The sequence below is a fragment of the Dendrobium catenatum genome, unplaced genomic scaffold (genome assembly GCF_001605985.2).
Source record: "Dendrobium catenatum unplaced genomic scaffold, ASM160598v2 fragScaff_scaffold_920, whole genome shotgun sequence".
Classification (NCBI taxonomy): domain Eukaryota; kingdom Viridiplantae; phylum Streptophyta; class Magnoliopsida; order Asparagales; family Orchidaceae; genus Dendrobium; species Dendrobium catenatum.
In genome coordinates this window covers 558,000-568,130 of record NW_021319382.1, presented here as the reverse complement: position 1 = coordinate 568,130, position 10,131 = coordinate 558,000, and the positions used below count along the sequence as shown (strand labels likewise).

General features: G+C 39.7%; 1 long non-coding RNA gene across 1 annotated transcript; it reads right to left on the bottom strand.

The window, feature by feature from the left end:
* Positions 1-968: 968 nt before the first annotated feature.
* Positions 969-4,450, bottom strand: LOC114580288. The gene is made up of 2 exons (XR_003701645.1): positions 2,122-4,450; positions 969-1,900 (listed from the first exon to the last, which is right to left on the bottom strand). It is a non-coding gene; the product is annotated as an uncharacterized LOC114580288 (long non-coding RNA).
* Between the last annotated feature and the right edge of the window lie 5,681 nt (positions 4,451-10,131).

The following is a 10,131-nucleotide window of genomic DNA, read 5'->3' as shown; positions in this document are numbered from 1 at the left end:
AGGGCCAAACCCCCCTCCCTGCTCTGCTGGCTGCTGCCTAGCATTAGTGTTGGGTTCGGTTCTCCTGAACCGAAAAGGTGACTCTGCCCATAGGAGGCCTGCAGAAACTCTCTTAACTCGTAAGGTGAAAAAATTGGAGAAAAGAAAGCCTGAATTAACTAATGCCTTCTAAAAAAATTTGCAGAAACAATTTACTGCAAATCAAATATCCCACATTTCGATTAATATAGGGAAAGATTGACACCACAAATCATGTCGCTTACTTTCTAGTTTGCAATATCACTGATTGATATTTCTAAAATGCAAGTTATTCTTTACCATTTTCAAAAAATCATCGCTTAAATGATTTTTAAGGCTAACAGTGGGAACAATAAATTCGTTCAATGAGTTCAAAAGCAATTCATCACTTAGCTAGCCACTCAAAGGGCCCTGAAGAATTCTAATGCTTGATTGAAGATATTACAGCTCGCCAATAGGTGGCACATCAACCCAGAAGAGTATATTTATGAGTCTACAACTTACTACGTCAAGTCAACAAAAGAAAGAACCTCAATTTGGTCAAGAATTTTCGATGATTTCCCAAAGGTCATCGTAGTCGCCCAATAATTATGAAAGTTGAAGATAAGTCATTCCAACATCAACACCAGTAGCAATCTTATCATGATCAATAATTGCACTATTATGAAAGTTGAAGATAAGTCATCCCAACATTATCTGATCAATTTGGTCAAGAATTTTCGATGATTTCCCAAAGGTCACCTACACATTGTAATAATGAAAGAAGGGCAATACTCAACGATAACCTCGTTGAGGGTTTCGATGATTGAACTTATAGAAGGCATCCAAAACAATAATTTCTACAAACATCCTTTTTAATTTCAAAATTCAACTATATATATATATATATATATAATTTAATAGAGTACACGATCAATCCAAAAAGTCATCTCCAAAAATGACGAGTGAGAAAAACTAATAAATATTTTTTTCATTAAAAATCAAAATATCAATCTTCCAATTTTTCTTTAGAATCCACAACTGAAGCAAACCTTTCATTTGAAAACTACAAGGAATAATTCTGGCTCCTTGGTGCTCAATTGACCAACATAAGTTCTTCATACACAAATAACCGTCTGATTAACAATGAATTATTCTATATGGACGCCGAACGCCGTCCAGAGCCCAATGAAAATGCATCACGTCACCCCCTACTCGGTACCGTGGCTCGGTACTGCTCGGTATCGAGCTCGGTACTGGATGATGTGGCTGCACCTGATTCGTCTCCGAATGATAAGCTGTGTCCGATGTCTACGCAAAATAATCTCTACTAATTAGCATCAATCCTCAGATCTTCAACAACAATCAGGCCGACATCAATTCTCAGCTCATCAGTAATTAATTAGTCCACATCAGTTCTCAACTTATTAATAGCTTTTCACCAACATCAAACTTGGTTCAGCATTGGCTGCCTCGCCAATATCAATTTGGCATTCCTCTACTTTTTTATCGATGAGTTAACTCACAGAAGAATGAACCACAAAAGTCACCAAACTTTAATATCAAGAAAGTTATTTAAATTTAAAAATTTTATTTCAACAATAAGAAAATCATTTTTTTATCATGACTCTACAGGTGGAGTAATAGAAGTTTACTTGAAAAGATTCCTTGATAAGGAAAGAAGAGCATTCACCCATTGGTTCGGAAAGTAACCTAGGAAAATTTAGTTCCTTAACTAAATCAATTGGGTCTCTTGTCACTTTATTTGCCTTAACATCTTCGAATGCCATCCTCTTCATATATTATTCTCTTCTGAAGAAGCATCTGACTTCATAGCTTATTTCGTGTAAGAGAGTGTCGTTTAAACATAAGCTTCATCGCCATATTTATAACTTTTGAATCACTAACATGGACAAAAGGACAAAATCAAATGAATAATTGATCGTGACTAATGCGCATTTTTACAAAATAAATATGTTATTATTTAATTCTTTTTATTCTTTGCATATTAGCATGAGAAATATATAAGAGAATTGAGAAACTGAATGTACACTCAGATATCTCAAGAGTCCAGCTCAAATTAAGAATTGAGAAACAGATTATTCAAGCTTATTAAGAACACACCTGATTCTGGGTGAAATCGTTAAGCACGTAAAGAGCTTGTCCAGCTCATAGAGAAGTCAGACAGTCATATTTGGACACTCATTTACAACCAGAAGTTATCCGCAAACTTCCTTCAGACAAGTCAAAGACTACCTTCAAATAAATGTATTACTTCCTACATACAAGTAAGCGTCTTTGTTTATCAAGCTAAAGACTAAGCAAAAGACTCATTTGAAGTTAGCAAATGATCATATGTAATTAGTGATGAGGACATCAGCAGAAGATTTCGGCATGTATATCATCGGAGGAATCATAAATCGACGGCTACGATTCGGAGTCTTTATTTATGATGCATTTATGTATTTTATTTTTATTTATGTTCTTGCTTACCACTGTATCCCCAAGAGGGATTATTTTATGTTGTAGCCCCGAGGGCATTTGAGTCTTTGTGTTTTTCTTTTATTTGAGGCCTATATATGATGGTTGTCCCTATTGTATGAAATAATGATTGATGAATGAAATTTCAACTCGTGTTCTTTGTTTCTTTGTGAACTCTTGAGGAGAGAATCCTAAGAGAGGGTCAAAGCAATACCCGACAGCTACCGGAAGAATTCAGGCTCTCGGTTTCCCCTTCCCCACCCTTTCTTCTCACCTACCGCTGACAAACCTACCCTAAACCGTCAGCCAAGCCTCCTTCCCCTTCTCCTCCAACACCGCCGGCCACTCTTCTCCTCCACCAAACCCGCTGACCTAATCCCCCACTACTGCCAGCCAAACCCCACCAAAAAGCCGCCGACCAAGCCTACTTTCCCTCCTTTTCCACCCCTAGCCGCTGGCCTTAGCCCTCTTTCCCAAGCCCTAGCCGCCGGCCCTCCCTTGCTCCCCTACATTCATTACCTTCCTAAAGTAGCCCCCTATTGATTTGGAAAGTATTCTAATTCGACTTCAAAGAAATTTGAATTTCGAATTCTTTCTTAATTAAAATTTCATATTTTAGGAAGTTTCCCCATCACCACAAATCTAAAATTAATTCAGATTTAATTCTCCAATCAATAATTAATGCAAGGATCCACATACATCGAATGTGCACACCCTTTTCTCTCCCTTCTTTGGCCGACCCCCCTATTCCCTCTCTTTTAATTAATGCTCCCCATTAAGACTATCAATTAACACTCTTTCTTTAAGGTTGGCCGTCCACTTACTTTCCCATTAAGGGTGATTTGAATTTCAAAATTATTCCCTCCCTTTCCATTCAAAATCTAAAATTAAAATTCATATTTAAATTTATTGACTCTCCACCCAAATAAACCAAAAGCTGAAATTAAAGAAGCCTCTTCCCCAAACTTGGCCGACCTCTCCAACCTCCCCCTCCACTTCTTCTCTTCTCCATTATTTTCATACGCTCCAAGGAAGAAGCTACACAACCCGGCCTTCTCCCCATGAATGACCGATCCTGAAAGAAACAATGGATTCGTGTATGATGATCTTCAAGGACGAATAGTCGCCCTTCTTTGACCTCAACTTGAAGATCGACCACACCATTGACGACTACGTCGATAGGATTCTTTTCACTTTGACGACCGCCATCGACGAGCACCAAACCCCCGAACAGTGACAAGTTATTGGACATCCACCGACTCCTCCTCCGACTAACTTTTCGTGGGGCAATACTGCATGCATTTTTTGTCTTTTAGTGGCATCATTAGGTTTGCTAAAATTATTCTTCCGCTAGAACATCCTCAAGAGTGAGAGTGGGGGAACTCAAGGTGAACTTTCTATTTGCTAACATGTGGATTTCTATTGCTTATGCACCTAGCCTTACTATAATCTTGTTGTTATTTTAAATTGCCCTGTTAATCTTTCTTGTAATCTCATGCCAAAGCACAACTACAACTAAGAAATCCTACAATCTAATCTTGTGAAACATTAATTTTAAAATTAACAATTTTAATAAATTTTTATTAAATTCCTGCAATACCTTATGTTTCACATCAATTAGGCTACACAACTTATGTATTTTATAACTAGTTGTCTTCAACATAACCTTTTTTTTTGTTTTCTTATTCATGTGACTTTATTTGTAGCTAATCATGTAGCGCTTAAATCTTAAGTTCTTAACCCAAAATTATAAAGAGGGAGTTAGAGGTAAAGCTCATAGCAAACAATTCTTTGCACTTAAACTCATTTAGTAAAGTCTCATAGCTTCTCACTATTATCTATGTCTCTGAGTTCTCTTTATCATTAAGCTTATTGGAAAGATTCTGGTATAATTCTATGACAATTTTGGTTCAACAACCAAACTAACCCTGCCTTAGCATAAGCCACCCCCATCGATACAATCCAACCAACCTTATCCTAGATTGTTTTTTTTTATTTTGAAAAAAAGAATCAAAAAAAAAATATTTCATTAACGTACAAAACTCAATAATAAAAGGAATCATTAGCCGAGTGCTAGCGATGTGCAACTTGATGCCCTTCACGGAAAAGGAAATAAAGTGGCTGAGAGAGAGAGAGAGAGAGATCTCGATTCGAAAGGAAAGAAAAAAGTGAGGGAATCGCCTATATATATATATATATATATATAAAGATAGACAGACAGGAGTATTATATCATAGATATTGATAATTGAATAGCCCATAATTACTCAAATCTTAAATTCAATGATGCATGATTTCTTTGATCAACTTGAATGACTTTGTTAGAACGACCAAAGGGCTAGCTGAACCGGTCCTTTCTGGACAGGTTCAGGTACACAAAAAGCGGACTAGGGGGGGAAGCATGGCTTGGACGGCTGATGGGATGGGAATGATACTTTGGGTTGGAGAGAAAATTCAAATTAAAGGCTGTTTAGGAAATAATAATTTGTCTTTTGCTTTAAGTAATTTTCTTCTTCCTAGGTTAGGTTTTATCTTGAATTTGAATCTAAAATTTGAGATCTTTATGTTGATTTTGGGCTCTAGACTTCGGCTAGAGATTGGAAAGATGAATCTTCCTTTCTAATTAAAGATTCTTTGTATCGAGTTGTTTCTTTCATCCCATATTGAATTTCAAGTGCATGCCTTTGCGATTTCTCTACAGTTTTTGTAAATTCTGCAAAGTGCTTTGCTGAATTTCTCTGAAATTAAACAAGTTTTCTCTGTTTTGGTGATTATTTTCTATCAAATTGGTATCATAGCACGTCGATCTAAGAGGTACCAATGGCCCAAAGAAAATTGAAAGATTTGTAGGGGGAATTAGGTCAACTAAAATTTGATTTTGAAGAAATTTTTTTTTATTTTCAGAACCAATTCGCATCCATTCATGAAAAGATAGATGGAAGGTTCGCCATAATGGAAGACATGTTAAATAAGTTACTTGAAGCCAAACCCAACCCGGCGACATCAGAAGTGAAGGAAACCACCGACGATCACGGGAGAGGTGGAAACCCTAACCTGTTTAGGGGAAGGGAAAATCAAGAAGTAAAGATTATGGAGGGAGTAGACGCGATGCCTCCTCTAGAGCCGCTTTCTAGAGAGGAGATAAGTATCGAGTACGAATGAAGGGGTGCTGATTTTGCAAGAAGGGGTGAGGATTACGATCATCGAGGTGCTGATTTGAAAGAAGAAGGGTGGGCTTTAAAGAAGGATTTGGGTTTGATAGCCAAAGGGAAGAGCATGACACTTGGGGAGCACCTCCTTTGTGAGGAATGGGTGGCTATGGAGGGTTCAGGGAAAACGGAGGTGACCCGAGCGCAAGGAAATTGAAAATGTCTATCTTTGAGTGTGAAGACGCACATAGGTAGATCTACAAGGTAGAGATGTACTTTGCAATCAATGAGTTGACGTATGAGAAATTGATAGCAGCTAGACTCTGTTTGGAGGTGAAAGTATTGGCTTGGTATCAGTGGAGGGACATGAGGCGGCCCATTTGGAGTTGGAGGGAGTTCAAGGACTGTTTACTAGAACATTTTCGAACCAGTAGGGGAGGAAACTTCTATGAGCAGTTCTTCGCCCTGACACGAGGGAACAATAACAGAATACCATGACAGGTTTGAGTACCTTGCCAGCAGGCTAGACTGACTTTCTGAGACAGTGTTAGAGGAAAATTTCATGAAGGGGCTTAAGCTGGAGATCCGATCAGCTGTTAGAGTGATGAGGCCCTGTGACTTGGGGGAGGCCATGGAGCTGGCACAGTTGGTTGAGGACTAGAAGTATTTGTAGAGGGGGGCTAAAAGCACTAGTTTGAGGAGTTTATACAGGATGACCACCACTGTCATAGCTCCCAAGCGACCCGCACCGGGAAGTCTGTAAGAAGCATCAAAGGAGAAGACTGGAGGAGGGGGTTTGGGGAAAATTTTAAGAAGCTCATTGAGAAGGAATTGCAGGAGAAGCGGGCAAGGGGATTGTGCTTCAAATGTGACAAGACGTACACGTCAGGGCATAGGTGTGAGTATCAAACTCTTCGGATTCTCACTAGTGGTGGGGGAAGAGGAGAAGCTGCATCTGAACATGGCGGAAGTCTCTCTAAACTCAGTGGGGAGATTCACCCTGAATCACATAGTGAAAGTGAATGGAGAGATAGCAAATAGAGATGCGGTGGTGCTGATCGATAGTGGGGCTACCCATAATTTTATCTCCAATCAGATTGTAGATCTGTTGGGGCCAACCACCACCGAGGGAGCTAAAGCACGACATTATCTTAAAAGAGGGGTATCACCGATCAGTGTTTGACCATGCTATTATCTTCAAATTCAGAAGGATGAGATAGAGAAGCTGATCCAGAAAATATTGGAGGCGGGACCATTAGGCCGAGTGTGAGTCCTTTCTCTAGTCCAATCTTATTGGTCAAGAAAAAGGATGGAAGCTAGAGGTTTTGTGTGGATTACAGGACCTTGAATAAGGAGAATGTGCCGAATAAGTTCCATATTCCTGTGATTGATGAGCTACTGAATGAGCTGTATGGAGCAGTGGTGTTTTTCAAGATGGACTTGAAGTCGGGTTACCATCAAATCAGGATGAGAGAGGAAGATATTCAGAAGACGGCCTTCAAGACACATGAGGGGTACTATGAGTTCTTGACCATGTTGTTTGGGCTTACTAATGCCCCTAGTACTTTCCAGTCCCTTATGAACATGGTGTTCAGTCCATATCTCTGGAAGTTTGTATTAGTCTTCTTTGATGACATATTGGTGTACAACAGTCCGAAGAGGAGCATTTGGAGCACTTGAGGGTGGTTCTAGGAGTTCTACAGGAGCATCAGCTAAGGGTCAACCTAAAGTAGTACAGCTTCGCACAGGCTAGTGTGGAATAGTTGAGGCACGTGGTATCCCAGGATGGAGTGGCGGCCGATCAAACCAAAATTGAAGCAATGCAGAAGTGACCTCTACCTAGGAATCTGAGAGAGCCGAGGGGTTTCCTAGAGTTAATTGGTTATTACAGGAGAGGGGATACAGTACAATCGCTTAACCAAGCAACTGAAGAAGGATAACTTCTTGTGGGGAGAGGCAGCAACCCAGACTTTTGAACGACTAAAAAGGGCTATGACTACATTCCTGATTTTGGCTCTCCCGAAAATTTAGTCAGATCTTTGTAGTGGAGACAAATGCGTTAAGACATGGGTTGGGGGTTGTGCTCATGCAAAATCACAGAACCATAGCCTACTTCAGCCAAGTGTTGTTAGATAAAGCTAGGTTGAAGTCAGTATATGATAAGGAATTGATGGCCATTATGTTGGCTATTCAGAAGTAGCACCCTTACTTGATTGGCATTTCATTGTCAGGACAGACCAGAGAAGCTTGAAATACTTGCTAGAGAAACGGATGGTGACAAAGGAGCATCAGAGATGGTTCCTCAAACTGATAGGCTATAATTTTAAGATCCAATACATAATGGGCTTGGAGAATAAGGCGATTGATGCCTTATAAAGATGTGTGGGGAAGCTCCAGGAGATGGCTATTTCAGTACCACTTATAACAACAAGCTGAGGAGGATTAGGCAAGATTTATTGAAAAAAGAGAGCAGCCACCCAGGTTACTCCCTTGATGGGGGGAGACTTTTTTACCAAGGAAGGTTTGCGATGCCACGAACCTCAGTTCATATTCCCCATTTGTTGCAAGAATTCCATGGCAGTGCGATCGGAGGCCATTCTAGGGTGCAGAAAACATATAGAATGTTGGCAGCTAAATTGTATTGGAAAGGAATGCATAACGATGTGGAGGAGATGATAGTCAAATGTGAGGTTTGCCAAATAAACAAGTACATGGTTATGGCTCCAGGGGGGATTACTTCAACCCTTGACTCTTCCAAATAGAGTATGGGAGGAGGTTACCATGGATTTCATAGATGGGCTACCATGATCTGAGAGGTTCACGGTGATTATAGTGGTAGTGGTTGATAGGTTAAGTAAATATGCTCACTTTATCCCTTTAAGACATCCCTACATGACCATCACAGTAGCAACAACATTCATCAGGGAGGTAGTTAGATTGCATGAAATTCCGAATTCAATAGTTTCAGACTGAGATAAGGTGTTTCTCAGTCAGTTCTAGAAGGAGCTATTCAGGATGCAAGGAATAATTCTTAAGAGAAACATCGCTTACCACCCACAAACAGATGGACAGACTGAGGTTATCAAGACACCTGCAATGTTTTGCCTCAAAGACACCACGATTGTGGGCCAAGTGGCTAGCATGGGCGGAGTACTGGTAAAACACTTCATATCACTCGGCCTCCCGGATGACCCCTTTTAAAGTGTTGTATGAAAGAGACCCATCACACTTGGTGCATTTTGGACAAGGAAGTACACCAGTCTCTTCAGTAGAGTAATACTTAGAGGTAAGGGATAGGGTGCTGGAGGAATTGAAGATGCACTTATTGAGGGCACAGCAGATCATGAAGAAGCAAACATATGCACATAGGAGAGATTCAATTTGAAGCTAGGGAAGGGTGTTCTTAAAACTATAACCCTACAGACATAGGACAGTGGCCCACAGGAGGAACGAGAAATTGACCCCGATGTATTTCGTCCACTACGAGATAGTGGAAAAGATTGGAGCAATGGTGTACCATTTGAAGTTACCCCCGACCGCCACCATGCACTCAATATTCCATGTGTCATAGTTGAGGAGAGCTATGGAGGAGCATGCAGATAGTGCAAAGTTACCGGCAACACTGAAAGAGGAGTTGGAAGTGATTTTGGAACCTTTGGAGCTAAAAGGGGTGAGATCAGGAAAAGGGGGAACAAAGAATTGCTAATTAAGTGGATGGGCCAACTGACTTCGACGCCACTTGGTAATCGTATGAAATGGTGAAGCATCAATTTCCTTCATTTCACCTTGAGGACAACGTGAATCTTTGGGAGGGGGGTAATGTTAGACCGGCCTAAGGGCCTGCTGAACTAGTCCTTCCTGGACCGTTTTAGGTATACAAAGGGGGGGAGGGGGGGCATGGCTTGGGCGGATGATGGGATAGGGCCCACACACTAATGATGTTTTAGGTTGGAGAAAAAATTCAAATTAAGGGCTATTTAGAGATTAATAATTTGTCCTTTTGCTTTAAGTAGTTTCTTAGGGCTAGATTTTATTTTGAATATGAAATTTGAGATCTTGGTGTTAGTTTTGGGCTCTAGACTTCGGCTAGAGATTGGAGAGCTGAATCTTCCTCTCAAATTGAAGATTTCATGTATCGAGTTGTTTCTTTTCATCCCTAATTGAATTTCAAGTGCTAGCCTTTACGATTTCTCTACAGATTTTATAAATTCTGCAGGGTGTTTGGCTGAATTTCTGAAATTCAGCAAGTTTTCTCTGTTTTAGTGATTATTTCCTAGCAAACTTATCTATATATATCATGATTAGCATAAAAAGAAATGTAGGAAGTCACTTATATAATGATGGAAAAAACTCATATCAGGATGCTCTAATAAAACTCTAATCAAGATGGATATTATAATTATTAAATTTATTTTGAGATGAATGCAATATAAATAAAATAAATCAAAATTTTTAGCACATTAATTTTAAAATAAATCTAATAAATTTGAAGTCCCTCCTAGCAA